This window comes from Furipterus horrens, unplaced genomic scaffold (genome assembly GCF_987537825.1).
Source record: "Furipterus horrens unplaced genomic scaffold, mFurHor1.1.pri manual_scaffold_3, whole genome shotgun sequence".
Classification (NCBI taxonomy): domain Eukaryota; kingdom Metazoa; phylum Chordata; class Mammalia; order Chiroptera; family Furipteridae; genus Furipterus; species Furipterus horrens.
Genome location: NW_028327173.1, coordinates 100,014,252 through 100,030,906, shown reverse-complemented (window position 1 = coordinate 100,030,906; position 16,655 = coordinate 100,014,252).

The window sequence follows — 16,655 nt, the reverse complement described above, 5'->3', positions numbered from 1 at the left end:
TAAAAGGAAAAAAAAAAAAACCCTGAAAAATGTATCTTAAAGGTGAAAAAAATAACTCTTTCAAACGAAATGAAGCTGCTGAAATTTGTTACCAACAAATCTGTTCTATAATAAATATTGAAAGTTTCAGGAAAGAAGGACTATGGTATCTGTGAAAAAAAGTAAAAGTGCCTGAAATCAGCATTAAAAAGAAATGAGCTATCACTAAATGAAAGAAGCCATCTGAAAAGGTTACAAACTGTATGATTCCAACTCTATGACATTATGGAAAAGGAATAACTGTGAAGGCAATAAAAAATCAGTAGCTGCCAGGATTTGGGCAAAGAGGAAGGGATGAATAAGTGGAACACAGAGGATTTACACGACAATGAAAATACTCTTTATGATAACATAAAAATGAGTATATGACATTATACATTTGTCCAAACTCATAGTATGTGCAACACCATAGAACCCAAAGGTAAACTATGGACTTTGGGTTATTAGGATATATCAATGTAGGTTCATCCTTAATTTTTTAAAAATGTACCAATCTGGTGGGGAATATTGATAATGAAGAGGGCTTGCATGTGTGAAGGCAGGAGTATATGAAAAATATTTGTACCTTTTTCTCAATTTTGTTGTTAAATTAAAACTGCTCTATAAAATGAATTCTTAAAAGAAAAATGTTTAATATTAGTCCAACCCCATGGAGTTTGTAATTGCATTACAAAGCCAGCCCCATCTGAAGACAGGTGGTGGAAGTTCATGCTTTGGCATCAGTTAATGGCCTCAGTCTCCAGAAGGGTCTCTTCGCATGTGTTCGAGTCTTTTCACCTGCTGTTTTGGATCTTTATGGAACGCACACATGCCATCATGAAAGGCCTGACCTCTGCCTTTGCGGAGGTATTATTGCAGCCTTCCAGCCATTGCTTTCAGAATCAAAGGCACATTTCAGGAGCTAAGAGAGTCTTGGGACAAGACATTGTATACAACCTGACATTGCTATAGATGTGACCTTGTTAGTCCCTCTAATGTAATTTATTTTTTTATATCAAATGATAATATGGAGAAACAATTATTTCTGAAGTCAGTTTTTAGATGAAGAAACTGAGCTTCATAGAGTCAAAACTAGGACTGTGACCATACTGTCCAGTTCCAATCCTTGGTTGTTATGGATGATGTGTGAGCACCCTTGTTCATCACTGTCCTGATGCTTTCCTGCGAGGCAATAATTGGACTCTTGAGGATCATGCAGATTCCTTGACCCACCTCTCTGGCCTCATCAGCCCCATGGAAGCCTCCAGTACCCTTTGAAAGCGGTGGAGTCTGACAGAGGAGCCTTCCTATATTTCTGTGCTGGCTGGGGCAGAGGCAACCAAATGAGAAATGTCACAATACCAGCAAAATAAAACAAAAACAGCAAAGAAAACCTCAAGAGAAATCAATAATGTACTGTTGCAGAGTACCCAAAGGATGCAAATTGTTTTAGAAGGAAAACAAACATATCATTTCTTTTTTTTTTTAGAATGACTGGAACATGACAGTTTCTGCTTTAATAAGAAAGAGTCTCTGAAAAAGAGACTCGGCTATTAAAATTCCTAATTTCTTGTTACTATTATCTAAAGTTAGGTGTCCACAGTATTTATTGTCACTCAGTTAAATATTCTCATGAGTGAGGAGAGCAGAGTTGAAGACAGAATCAGCAAGGCTGTCTCAGAGAACTTGAAATGTGTTTGGGAAACAGATAAGAAAATAAGCCCATGATTCAGGATGATTACATGAAAACCACACAGTAAAAGACATTACCTTTCCACTACTTGAAGAATAGCTTTGTTCCTTTCTACTATGTACCAGGTACTGTGTAGAAACTGATATGCAGTGTGTTGGTCAAGAGCACAGGCTCTGAAATGTAAAGTTATATTACAATGAGAGACAACTGAACACTCACTGACAACACCAAATATTAGTAAGGATGTGCATCAACTGGAACTCTCATCCCCTCTTCGTGCCGAAATAAAATGTTACTTTGAAAAATGTTCTACCAATTTATTTTCTTTTTTTTATTGCTTTTCCATTACACTTGTCCCATTTTTTTCCTCCAATGCTATCCCCTGCCCCTCCCACCACCCCTCCCAGTCAATGCCCACCCTGTTGTCCATGTCCACGGTCATTTATACTAGTTCCTTGACCAATTTCTTATGAAGTTAAACAAGCATGCACCTAGCCAATGACATAAAAAGTATCTGTTGAGAAATTTTTGAAGATTTTATTTATTTTTGTTTTGAGAGAGGGGGAAGGAGGGAGAAGGTGAGGGAGAAAACATTGATGTGTGAGACAAACATTGATTGGTTGCCTCTCACATACCCCCAGATGGGGACCTGGACCTCAACCCAGGCATTTGCCCTGACTGGGAGTCAACCAGTGACCTGTTGTCTTGCAGGATGATGCCCAATCCACTGAGCCACACCAGTCATGGTGAGAATTTTTGTTAAAAAATATTCAATGGGGATTTACTCAGAATAAATAGTCAAAAACTGGAAAAAGCCCAGGTTTCTGCCACAATGAGAATGAATAAACAGTAGCATATTTGTATAGCAACGTGCTATTCTAAAATGAAAAGGCATGAACTTATGCTTCAAGCAATATCGTGAACAAATCCCATGCAAAAGAAAACATTACGTTAAATGAAAATTACCTCATACAAATAAATATACTCTATGTGATTTCATTAGATGAAGTTCTAGAAAAAACTAACATATCTAGTACTAGCAAAAGCAATCTATGAGAGTGAAAAACAAGAATGGTTGCCTAATCATAGTGGGTGAAGGTATTTGGGGACTAAGGTAAGAGACATTAAATGGGAACGGATATAAGGAAACTATCAGAAGTGATGGCGATATTTTATATCTTGATAGAGATTAGGTTTATATAAGTGCTTGCATTAGTCAAAAATCCATCAGTGTCTATTTTTAATAATTTATTGTATGTAACTTTTATCTCAGAACTAGAAAGACATAACACATAGTAACACTCTAGTAAATGATAAGCAGGCTGAAGTAGTTAGCAAGAAGTGTACTAATGCTTGCAATATTTTAACAGTTTTATTGAGCTATATTTTACATACAATAAACTCTACACATTTAAAATGTAGTATTTGGTATGTTTGACATCATATATACTTAGAAAATATCAGTAAATCCTGCCCCTCTTTACTCTGCCCACAACAAATATTAATGTTTTCTGTTACTATATATAGTTTTGAGTATTACATAACCATGTTTTTAGAAAAAAATATTTTACAGTATATTTTAGCATATTTTAAGTTTATAAAAAATTGTACAGAAATGACAGTTTCCATATGCCATCTCTTTCCCCATACAGTTCCCCTATTAGAAACATTTTAAATTAGTGTGGTATGTTAGTTACAGTTGGTGAGTCAATGTTGATACAATGTTATTAATTAAAGTCTACAGTTTACATTAAGGCTCATTTTTTGTATTACACATACTATGATTCTGGCAAATGGGTAATGTCATGCATCTACCATTACAGTATTGTACAGAATAGTTTTATTTCCTGGTCTGTATTCCCTCTTCATCTCACCCATCGTCATACTAAATAAACTTTTCACTATGTCCATAGTTTTACCTTTTCCATGATGTCATATAGTTTGAGTCACTACATGTAGCCTGTCAGATTAGTTACTTTTACTTAGCAATATGCTTTTAAGTTTCCTCCATGTTTTACAAGGCTTGGTTGCTCATTTCTCTTTATATTTCTATTATAGAATAATATATCATTGCATAGATACATTATAGTTTGTTTATTCATTTACCTATTGAAGGATGCCTGCAACTTTTGGCAATTATAAATAAAGCTGCTATAAACATTTGTGTGCAGGATTTTATGTGCACATAAATTTTCACCTTATTAGGGTAAACACCTGAGAATATGATTACTAGATTCTATGATAAGACTGTGAGGCTTTGTAAGAACTATCTTCCATAACATCCTCTATGCCCACCAGCAACATATGAGAGTCCCTGTTGTTTCACATCTTCATCAGCATTGGTGTTGTCAGTGTTTTGGATTTTTGCCATTATAATATGGGTATAGTGATATCTTATTGTTATTTTAATATAAAATTCCCTATTGACATATAATGATGACTGCACTTTTTCATATGTTTATTCACCATCTATATATTGTGTATGGTAAGGTGTCTGTTCTGATCTTTTGCCCATTTTTTAATTAGATAGTTTTATAACCACAGAACCAGTCCAAACTAGTCCTATCCTGTTTCTGACAAGACTGGAACCAAAGTTTAAACCTTGTATACACATCACTTATGAGTAACACTGTGAACACCACTCATGAGTAACGTTTGTGAACCCTGATTGTGCACTCCATGGAACCAAAGTGTTGGGACATGACCAAAACCTGAATGCCAGACCCTTCTGTTGATCAGGAAGATCCAGAGTTGAAACTCCTTAAAATTCCATCTCAAGCCTCGGATCAGGGAGGTAGATTGGAGCCTTGCCTCCTGTTTCCATGGCAGTAGACTCACAAATAAAACCTTTTCTTTTCTCAAAAGCCAGGGCCATGGTATTGGTTCCTCTGCACATTGAGAAGTGAGCCTTTTCCCAGTAAGAATTTTAATGACTACAAAGGGACTTCAGTCTTTGGATTGCCTGCTTGAAACACTGTAGCCTTCCTACACAGCATGCACTTTTGAAGCTGACCCTCAGTGGCCGCACTAGCTGGTTTGTCTAAGGACTTGGCTGTTGGATTTCTGCTTCCCCCACCATGATACTCCAGGCTCTTGGTGCTACTTTCTACTTTCATTTTTGCAAAAAGAAACAGTTTCTGGATCAGACATTTTTGGTTAGATAACCTCATTAAAATGTGCTCGTGCCTAAATTCTAATAACCTCCTCAGGACTGAGGGTCAGAGGCCCACCCTGGGGGGATTTTCTCGGGTTTGAGTTCTGAACCTTGGATTTGAGTCCCACTCTAGAGATATAATTGGAGGAAGGGTCACGACAACTGGAGTCCTCAAATATCAGGTTTGAGTCCTGAACTTTGGATTCAAGTTGTAGGGTCTTGGACTTCTTTGTCTGGAAGACCACTCAATCTACTGTATTGTATGTGTTAGTTTTGTTTCGTGTGTATTTTTAGGTTACAGATTCTGTAATTTGACACTTTGTAGCAAACCCCGTAGGAGCTTCTGGCAGCAACCAGATAGGCCTAACTCAGGGTAGCTGTTCATTTCATTTTGACTACACTGAGTGAACACTTGCCTGATTACCAACTGGAGGTCAACCCTCCAACCATGAGTGTATTAAAGTTGTCTAGCACTGGCAAGAATGAGGCTGGGTCATCAGATCACCCCCATTGAAAGGATCAAACTCAGGGTCTGAAGCTTTGTGGCAAATTCAGGTACCAGAGATGCACATTAATTGGCTTGAAAATAAGAAGTCATTTACCCAATCACCTTAACATAAGCTAACAATATTTTTGATATATATCACCTTTTTGGTCAAGGACATTTGACAAAACTCCCAGGGTTTGGGTTTTACAAGGAGGCTTTTCCTTAACCTATAAATGGCTTTGTGTTATTTAAGCAGGCCCCTGGAATACCTCAAAGATTTGTTCTCTTTCCTTATAATAAAGGAATTTTAAACTAATTAGGATTCAAATTACATAAGGAGCTTTTTCAAATAAAGAAAAATTCTATGTTAGGACACAAAACAAGCCTCAACAAATTCAAGAAAATTGAAACCATATCAAGCATCTTTTCAGACCACAATGCCTTGAAACTAAAAATCAACCTCAGAGAAAAAAATCAAAGACATCCAAACTCATGGAGAATGAATAACATACTATTAAATAATGAAAAGGTTAATAATGACATCAAGGAAGAAATCAAGAAATTTCTGGAAACTAATGATAATGAACATACAACAGCCCAAAACATATGGCACACAACAAAAGCAGTCTTGAGAAAAAAGATCATAGCAATACAGGCATACCTGAAAAGCATAGAAGAATCTCAAATAAAAAATCTAACCCTGCAGCTACAAGAAATAGAACAACAACAAACAACCAAAGCCTAGGGCAAGGGGAAGGAACGAAATCATCAAGATAAGAGCAAAATTAAATGACATAGAGACCAAAAAAACAATTCAAAAGATCAATGAAATTAGGAGCTGGTTCTCTGAAAAACTAAAGAAAATCGACAAGCCTTTAGCCAGGCTTATCAAGAAAAAAAAAGAGAGAAGACCCAAATAAACAAAATCAGAAACAAAAGAGGAGAAATCACGACTGATACCACAAAAATACAAACGATAGCAAGGAATAACTACAAACAGCTGTATGGCAAGAAATTTGACAACCTAGAAGAAATGGACAAATTTCTAGAAACATATAACCTTCCAAAACTGAATCAAGAAGAAGTAGAAAGTCTCAACAGGCCAATAACAAAGAAAGCATTTAAACAGTAATCACAAATCTCCCAGCACAAAAAAGCTCTGGACCGGATGACTTCACAGGCGAATTTTACAAAACATTTAGGGAAGAACTAACTCCTACCCTCCTCAAACTATTCCAAAAAATCCAATAAGAGGGAAAAATCCCAAACTCTTTCTATGAAGGCACTATTACCCTAATCCCAAAACCAGGTCAAGACACAGCAAAGAAAGAAAACTACAGGCCAATATCACTGATGAACATATATGCTAAAGTCCTCAACAAAATATTGGCAAACAGGATCCAGCAATACATCAAAAGATCATACACCACGTTTAAGTGGGATTCATCCCAGGGATGCAAGGATGGTTTAATATTTGTAAAGCAATAAATATACTACATCACCTAAACAAAATGAAAGACAAAAATCACATGATTATATCAATAGATGCAGAAAAAGCACTTGATAAAATACAACACACATTAATGATGAAAACATTCAGCAAAATGGGAATAGAGGGAGCATACCTTAACATAATTAAGGCTATATATGAGAAGCCTGAAGCCAACATCATACTCAATGGACAAAAACTGAAAGCAAAAACTAGACAAGGCTGTCCACTCTCCCCACTCCTATTCAACATACTGTTGGAAGTCCTAGCCACAGCAATCAGACAAGAAAAAAAATAAATAAAAGGCATCCAAATTGGGAAAGAGAAGTAAAACTATCATTATATGCAGATGACATGATAGTATACCTAGAAAACTCTATAAACTCCAATAAAAGACTACTTGATATAATAAGTAAGTTTGGCAAAATAGCAGGGTACCAAATAAATATACAGAAATCTAAGGCATTTCTGTACACCAACAATAAAATAACAGAGACAGAAACAAAAAAGAAAATACCATTTACTATAGCAACAGGAAAATTAAAGTACCTAGAAATAAACTTAACCAAAGAGATAAAAAAACTGTACTCTGAATATTACATAACACTGAAGAAAGAAATTAAGGAAGGTACAAATAAATGGAAGCAAATACCATTTGCTTGGATGGGAAGAATCAACATCATCAAAATGGCCATACTACCCAAAGCAATTTACAGATTTAATGAAATTCCTATTAAAATACCAATGACATATTTCACAGACCTAGAACAAATCCTCCATAAATTCATATGGAACAAAAAAAAAAAATCCCGAATAGCAAAAGCAATCTTGAGACAGAAGAACACAGCAGGAGGAATCACAATACCAGACATCAAACAATACTACAAAGCCACCATGTTCAAAACATTCTGGTACTGGCATAAGAACAGAAATACAGATCAATGGAACAGAATAGAGAGTCCAGAAATAAACCCAGGACTATATGGTCAACTAATATTTGACAAAGGGGCAAGGAGCATAAAATGGAGTGAGAAGAGCCTCTTTAACAAATGGTGCTGGAAGAACTGGACCGAGACGTGCGAAAATATGAAAGTAGACCACCAATTTACACCACACACGAGAATAAAGTCAAGATGGATCAAAGACTTAAATGTAACTGTGACACCATAAAAGTCCTAGAGGAAAACATATGCAGGAAAATTTCAGGTATCCCATGTAACAATATCTTCACGGATACATCTCCTAAGGCAAGAGAAATAAAGGAAAGAATAAACAAATGGGACTACATCAAACTAAAGAGTTTCTGCTCAGCAAAAGAAAACATCAGCAAGATGAAAAGGAAAACAACCATATGTGAAAATATATTTGCCAATGATATCTCAGACAGGGGACTGATCTCCAAAATATATAAAGAGCTTATATGACTCAACATCAAGAAAACAAAGAACCCAATTAAAAAATGGGCAAGGGACCTGAACAAACACTTCTCCGAAGAGGACATACAGAAGGTCCATAGACGCATGAAAAAATGCTCAACATCATTAGCCATCAGAGAGATGCAAATAAAAACCACAATGAGATACCATTTTACACCAGTCAGAATGGCCATCATCAACAAATCAACAAACAACAAGTGCTGGTGTGGATGTGAAGAAATGGGAACCCTACTGCACTGTTGGTCGGAATGCAGACTGGTGCAACCACTATGGAAAACAGTACAGACTTACCTCAAAAAACTAAAAATGGAACTGCCTTTTGAACCAGCGATTCCACTCCTAGGATTATACCCGAAAAATCCTAAAACACTAATTCAAAAGAACTTATGAACCCCTATGTTCATAGCAGCACTGTTTATAATAGCTAAGTGCTGGAAACAGCCTAAGTGCCCATCTGTAGATGAGTGGATCAAAAAATGGTGGTACATTTACACAATGGAATACTATGTAGCAGAGAAAGAAGGAACTCCTGCCATTTGCGACCACATGGATCAAACTAGAGAAAATTATGCTTAGTGAAATAAGCCAAGCAAAGAAAGCAAAATACCATATGATATCACCTAATACAGGAAACTAAAGAACAACATAAACAAATGAACTAACAGGACAAGGAGCAGAATCGCACTCAATAGGGTCAGGTGGCAGGGAGAGAAGGGGGATAAGTAAGGGAAAGGTTTAGTCAAGGAATGTGTATAAATGACTTATGGACATGGACCACAGGGAGGGATATGATTGTGGGAGAAGGGATGGGCTGGGTGGGGGAGAACAATGGGGGAAAATGGAACAACTGTAATTGAAAAACCAAAAAATAATAATAATAAAAAGAAAAAAAAGAAAAATCAAGAAATAAATTTTTTTAATGTTTTTTATTGATTATATAGTTACAACAGTTCCAATTTTCTCCCTCTTGTTCCCCTCCACCCAGCACCCCTCTCCCCCAGCGATCCCCCCCAAGTCCATACCCCTGGTTCGTAAAAATTAACTATCCCCCCCCCTCTCAAATATTAGGACCCTTTGTAATCTTGTAAAGGACAATGGGCGAAGGTCTCAAGCTCCTCTAGCTGCTTCAAGCTGGACATGGTCGTCGTCCTACCTACCCTTGGGTCCAGAAAACCCTAATATGAGTGGGGGTGTGGAGGGGAGGGTGGCCTTCCCACATGGGGAAGGATCGTGCAGACTCCAGGTCAGTTGGCTGCCTCCGGTCAACGGCGTGCTTGGTTCAACAGGCTGGTGTCCTTGTTGTGTTCTGAGGGCAACAGATTTGGCGAAAAGGGTTAAAAGACATCATTCAATCCATAACTACTAGATGACAAAAGGCAGGGATTAATTTTTCAATGTTCCATATTAGGGAAAAAAAAAGTTTCTTTGTAAGAAGGTGTGCTAGGCACATCTCGCCTGTCCAAAACCCTTTTGCCCATTATACTTAGTTTGGGCTGAGGTAAATAGTTTAGGTTTTTCCCCCTCTCAGACCTCTGGGCCCTTTCTGTCCAAGCCATTAGGATAGAAAAGAGAAACCCGTTTTAAAGTGAAGCCCACAGACCACCCCATTCTTCCCCAACCCAGCCATTTAGTTCAGCCAAACCGTTGAGTCTCAGGAGGCAGCGCTGCAGATAGGATTAAGTGAGGCATATGCGTACAGATAATCACTCAGGTAATGCGATCATAGGCTTATGTCCTTTGAAAACAAAAAACACGTGTTAATTTATGTAACATAACCCGCAAACAAGTCTCTAAATCTGGAGAAGAAACTTTTAAGACGGTTAGTTGCCCTGTTTTATACTCTACTACTGATCATTGTGATTTTCCTTGAATAATAATTTTTCTCCCTAAGGTTACCCTCCTTGTCTTTAAAGGGACTACATTAAGTCCATTTTTAATTTATCCTGTTCGTTTGCATAAACATAACAAGAGCAGCAAATGATCACTTATGATCTTTAGTTCTGCTTTGCTGGAACTTACCCAAGGAATATTTGGGGTGACCTTCAGTCTGTTCTTCAGGGCACAGAAGCTGTGCCACATATCTGGTATTCATCCTTGCCTGTACACACCTGTTTTTTCCAAGTCTTTCTGGTCTTTCCTTGTGCCTTAAGGTCCCTTCTAGCCATCTTTCAGGAAAACAACCTTCGTTCCTTCCCTGGAAAGATTGCTGTAGACCGCACAACCAACCATGGTACCAGGCCTTTTATCTCACGGGCTTTTATTACCTTTGAAAGTCATTCCCAGTTCCTCAGGGCTTTTTGGTAACATTCTGAGCCCAAGTATGTTTCCTTTAGGCTTGGCATTCCAGTCAAAGACTTGGTCAAAAAAGAAAAATTCTACTTATCTTAAAATGTTATGTTACTTAAAGAAGCACTGATAGACTCATAGATACAGAGATTCAGAGAACAGACTGATGCCAGAGAGGAGGGGGTTTAGGGGGCAGGGTGAAAAAGTTGAAGGTATAGAGAAGTACAGATTGGCAGTCATGGGGATGTAAAGTCGTCGTCGTAGTCGTCGTCGTCGGCAGCCGTCCGTCTCGAGAGACGATGGTGTAGCTTCTTAAGAGTCTATCTGCACCGCCGAGAATGGTTGTGCAGTCCGACTCGGGAGTGACACGGTATCTGTCTCCTCCCATGTTGAATCGACATCTTGCGATGACGCTGGAGTGTCCTCTCCAGTGAAGCTGAAGCTACAGAGGCTGGGCAGGGTGATATGGAGGGTCTGCTGTTGCCCATGCAGCAGACCCCCCCCTCTCTTCGCAGCTGAAGGGTCCAAGGGAAAGACGGAGTCAATACAGCTTGGTTTCAGGTGCGCCGCAGGAGTTGCCGGTGTTGACTACAACGTCAAACCGCCTTAGGGACTCCGGCTCCGGATTTTCTGTCGGGGTTTACTCCCTTAGCCTTTCCCCTGAAGAGGTATGCCGCAAGGCAGCGGAGGTTTTTTGGAATCAGAGTTTTCCTTCTCTGATGTGCCCTGACTGGAAGATCGAACCAGCGACACTTAGCTCGCAGGCCGACGCTCAATCCACTGAGCCAAACCAGCCAGGGTCTGGGATGTAAAGTATAGCATAGGAAATGTAATGATGTACGATGCCAGTGGGCTACTGAAAATATTGAGGGGAACATTTTGTAAAGTATATGATTGTCTAACCACTATGATTTACACCTGAAATTAATACAAAATAGCATTGAATGTAAATTGTAATTGAAATATTTTAAAATTTTAAAAAGAAAAATGTTATGTTACTAAAAAAAGCAAATTTCATTGTCAATTGCATCCTAATCAGATCCTTAACTGTGTAAAATAATGGAGAATGTTAATAGTATACCTGACTTCAGTCCTTTGAGGTTTATTCTGGAAAATGTTCAATATTTATCTATGAATAAGAGGTAGATTTTTTTTTTTGTAAGACTGCTTGGCTTCAATATCAGTTGGAGTCAGGGGAGAAATGGTCTGAAAATGGTTTGTTAACTAAAATTATGGTGCAGAAGGAAGTCCCTCAGGGAAAAAAAAAAAAGTTGTCTTGCCCAAATGAGAGCCAAATGATGAGCTTGATTTACTACATCTAACTCTTCCTTTAGCCTTCTTGCGACTCCCCGCCATATGAAGTTGCAATTCTTGCAGGTCACTGAGGCTTCCACCAACAATCCATCTTTGGCAGTAGATCCAGCCCTGCACCCTTCCCACTAGATAGTCTCTATGACTATCTCTATGGAGTGGCTTATGTTCCCTGTATTCACTAGAGTTCTCAAGTTCATCGAGGGGTTGTTCTGCCTCAGGCAAGGCAATGTTCATTGAGACAAGTCCCTATTAGCCTAGATGACCAAGATCAACCTAGGGGATTTATAATATGTGCATTTCATCCTACTAAGATGATACTAAGAAGATGTAAAATCTTTTTTATGTCTGCATTTTGGAAGCCTTCACCAAAGAGGAATTTTGTGTCAGTGAAGGTATAGCGAACCCCATGGTAATGAGCTTTGTTTCAGGTGCAGCAGTTTACTCTGCAACTGTTGTGAACACTGAAGGCATGACTCAGTCATATTAAGGGTGTCCACTTAGAAGAGTCTGTGGGAAACCCACCAAGTGGATATACACCAGGGGGTAGCAGGTTCAGACAGCTTTGGGGGTAGGAAACCCTGTCCTCAGATGCTGCTATGGCTTTGGTGTCACCAAGGCCAGTCCCAGGGCCAAACCAAGGCTACAATGACTCCCAAGTTCCATGTAGATTTGGGAAGGGTACACATAATAATGGGACTTCACAGAGTAGCCCCAAATAAGGGCCTGAGGAGAACCTATTTGCCTTTCTTAAAAGGGTTTTTTGAGACTTCCTAACAACATGTTGTTTAAAAACTACAGCAACTAAAAGAATATAGAGGATACAATTTCTCAGTGGATTTAGATTTCATTGAAAGTGCGTAATAACCATGACCAAGTCCAGGGGGGGAAAAAGACAATAAGCTTCATAGCTCACTACAGCATTTAACAGCAATCAATCAACACCCAGTAAAGAAAGCATTTGCTAGAGAAAACAACCATGGGTAAGACCCTGGAACCTCCACCACCTAAGTGGAAGGGCTGTCCACCTTTACAGTGTGAATATTGTAAACAAGATGGTCATTAGAGACAAAATGTTCTAACTGCTCCCAAGGATAGGGGAAGAATCTTTCCACACAACTCACCAGAAGCCACAGCTGATTGGTAGCAAGCACGACTGATAGGACCCAGGGGCTCCTCTAACTAATTGACACCAGAGATATACGAAATACCAGTCAGATCCTATCTCCCCTAAGACCATGTACATTACTGGTGTATCTGAAAAAATGTATATACCAAGATGCCCTATTCATTTGTTGGTGTGAGATCTACTAACAAAATCAAATGCCCAAGTGTGACATTTTCGCCAAAAAGAATTAGATTTTGAAGTACTCCCAGATCAAGCCTGTACTTTTCCAAGCTGTGCTATTACAATTGGAAAGCAAGCATCACTCAGAAATCCCTGAAAAAACTCTACAAAAGGTAAGAGTGATGTTTGGATTGATGGAAGGCTGACCTAATATTAAGTAAAACTCAATCTAAGGCACCAAGGCTCAACTTTTAAAGCAATACTGTTTAACCACATTATTATTACAATTAAACTACAGAATAACCCTTATTCAGAACAACCTGAAATCTGTCTAAATGGAAGTCCTACAACTAGGAAATTAAAGAAGTTACATTGAGACTGGTAGCAGGGGTAGATACAGGGAATAGGCATGTCCTGTACCCAAGTGTGGCAGATAAAAATTGGGAAGAATATCTCAGCTACAGAAGTTCCCCCTGAGGAGCTAGGGGTTCCAGTCTCATACCAGGCTCCACGGACCAGGGTTCCGTTGCCAGGAAGAGAAGTCCCCATAACTCCTGGCTGTAAAAACCAGTGGGGATTGAGGCTGAGGGAGACAGAGGGATTCTGGAGTCTCAGGCCTTCCCCTTAAAGGGTCTGAGCATGGACTTACTTGGATTCATGCCCTCTCAGCTCCAGCACTTAGGCAGCAGCTTTAAAAGCACCAGACATATGGGGAGGAACTGAATTGTTCTGCATCAGGGTGAGAGCTGGGGAAACAACTTTCTCCTAGAAAGAAGTGTTGGCAGAGGCCATTTTTCCTTTTCTGAAACTCCTCCTCCTGTAAAGAGCTGGCAGGCAGATATCATATATGTCTCCACCAACCTGGCTCACATTGTTTCCCCTACCCTGATGATTCCCTGAGGCCCTGTCCTACTCAACTTTCAGGCCCACTTAAGCTCTTTCCAGTGGCTTTTCCATACAAATGATGTTTCCTGGCTCGTGCTTCAGGTTTTCTTAAAATCTCTCAATCAAACAGCATCTGGCCTTAGCGTGTCCTGTATTTGTCACTAAGTAACCAAGTTCTGACACTAGCAACAGCCAGCCTCAGTTCTCACATTGGCCTTGCTTGGGTACCTCTAAGCAAAGCACCAACAGAAACTATCTGCATATCACTTTGTAGCTCATGCTAGGTGGCCCCAGGCAATGCACAGGTGGCAACTGACTTTGGCCTGCACCTTCTGTGAAGCCTCAGGGCTAGTGCACACAGTGGATAGCTTCAGACCACACTGAAGCATCACCATCCAACCACCTCCACAAATGACACACTCAGGGGGCAGACTCAGCTGGCACCAGAGCCCCCTGAAGTAAGACCTATATTATTGGGTGGGCCCCTGCAGAGCTGGTCCTCCACAGTGGTATGAGGTTTGTTGTTGCAGTCAGTCCTTGCAGCTGATTGGTCTTGGATAAATCCCTCCCATTAATGTGACAACAGCAATCAAGGCTCAACTATAAGAGGAGGGTATACACAGCCCACATAAGGGGACATACCTTGAGTACCAAGCTTGGGTGATTAGGGAGGCTGTGCCAATAGGCCCTATAGACACCTACTACATTAGGCTAATCTACCAAGTCTAGGAGACATAGCAGCTCTACCTAATACATAGAAACAAACACAGGGAGGCTGCCAAAATGAGGAGACAAAGAAACATGTCCCAAGTGAAAAAACAGAACAAAACCCCAGAAAAAGAACTACACAAAATGAAGACAAGCAATATACTAGACGCAGATTTCAAAACACTGGTTATAAGTATGTTCAATGAACTTACTGAGAATCTCAACAGCATGAAAAAAGGACCAGTCAAAAATGAAGGATACACTAACTAAAATGAAGAATAATTTACAGGAAATCAACAGTAGAGTATATGAAGCTGAGAATAAAATCAGTGTTTTGGAATATAAAGAAGCAAAAACACCCAATCATAACAGCAAGAAGAAAAAAGAACAAGAAGAAAATGAAGATAGTATAAGGAGCCTCTGGGACAATCTCAGGTGTACCAACATTTGCATCATTGGGGTGCCAGAAGAAGAGAAAGAGCAATAAATTGAAACCTATTTTTAAAAATAATGACAGAAAAGTTCCCTAATCTGGTGAAGGAAATACACATACAAGTTCAGGAAGCACAGAGAGTCCAAACAAGATGAACCCAAAGAGGCCTACACTTAGACACATAATAATTAAAATACAAAAGGTTAAAGACAGAGAGACTTTTAAAAGCAGCAAGAGAAAAGGAGTTAGTTACCTACAAGGGAGGTCCCATAAAACTGTCAGCTTATTTCTCAACAGAAACTTTGCAGGCCAGAAGGGATTGGCAAGAAATATTCAAAGTGATGAAAAACAAGAGCCTACAACAAAGATTACTCTACCCAGCAAAGCTATTATTTAGAATTGAAGGACATATAAAGAGCTTCCCAGACAAGAAAAAGCTTAAGGAGTTCATCGTCATCAAACCAGTATTACATTAACTGTTAAAGGGTCTTTTTGAAGAAGAAAAAAAAATCCAAAATATAAAGAATAAAATGGAAATAAATACATATCTATCAACAACTGAAACTAAAACAATTAACAGAACAGAAAAAGGCTCATAAATACAGATAACATTTTGACAGTAGCCAAATGGGAGGGGATCTGGGGTGGTGGAGAAAGAGGTGAAGGAATTAAGTAGAAATTGGTTTTTACACAATAGTCATGGGGATGTAAAACACAGCATAGGTAATGTGATCAATAATATTCTAATACCCCTGTATAATGTCAAATGGATGTGAGACTTACTGGACTGACCACTTAATAAGTTACATAACTTCTAATCATTGGGATGTACATCTAAAACTAATATAATAATGTATGTCAACTGTAACTTAAAACTGAAAATAGTTTAAAAATAAAAAAAATAAAGCGCTACTCTTTAAAAAGATATGGAAAGGAAAGCTTAAAGCTTCTGATAATCACCTAAATAATTAGTTTAAATGTAAATGGATTACATTCTTTAATCAAAAGACCTAGAATTGCTGAATTAATTTTTTTAAATCCAATAATATACTTTTCCACAAGAGACCCACTTTAGCCTTAAAGACACATAATCTGAAAGTGAAGAAATGGAAAAAGGTATTTCAAGCAAATGATAACCAGAAAAATCAGGGGTAGCTATGCTTATATCAGACAAAATAGACTTTAAACTAAAAATAATAGAGACAAAATTATTATGTAGTGATAAAAGGCTCAACAAAGCAAAAAAAAAAAAAACAATTAAAAGTAGTTATATGGCCAACACTAAAGCAACTAAACACACAAGACAAAAACTAACAGAACTTCCAAAGACAACTTCCAGCCAAGATGGAAGTGTAGACAGACATGCGCGTCTCCCTCCACAACTAAGAAGGAATACAACTACCTCAAAACTAGAAACAACCAGAAGTTTCAGAAAATCAAAGTACATGGAAGTCCAGCAAACAAGGA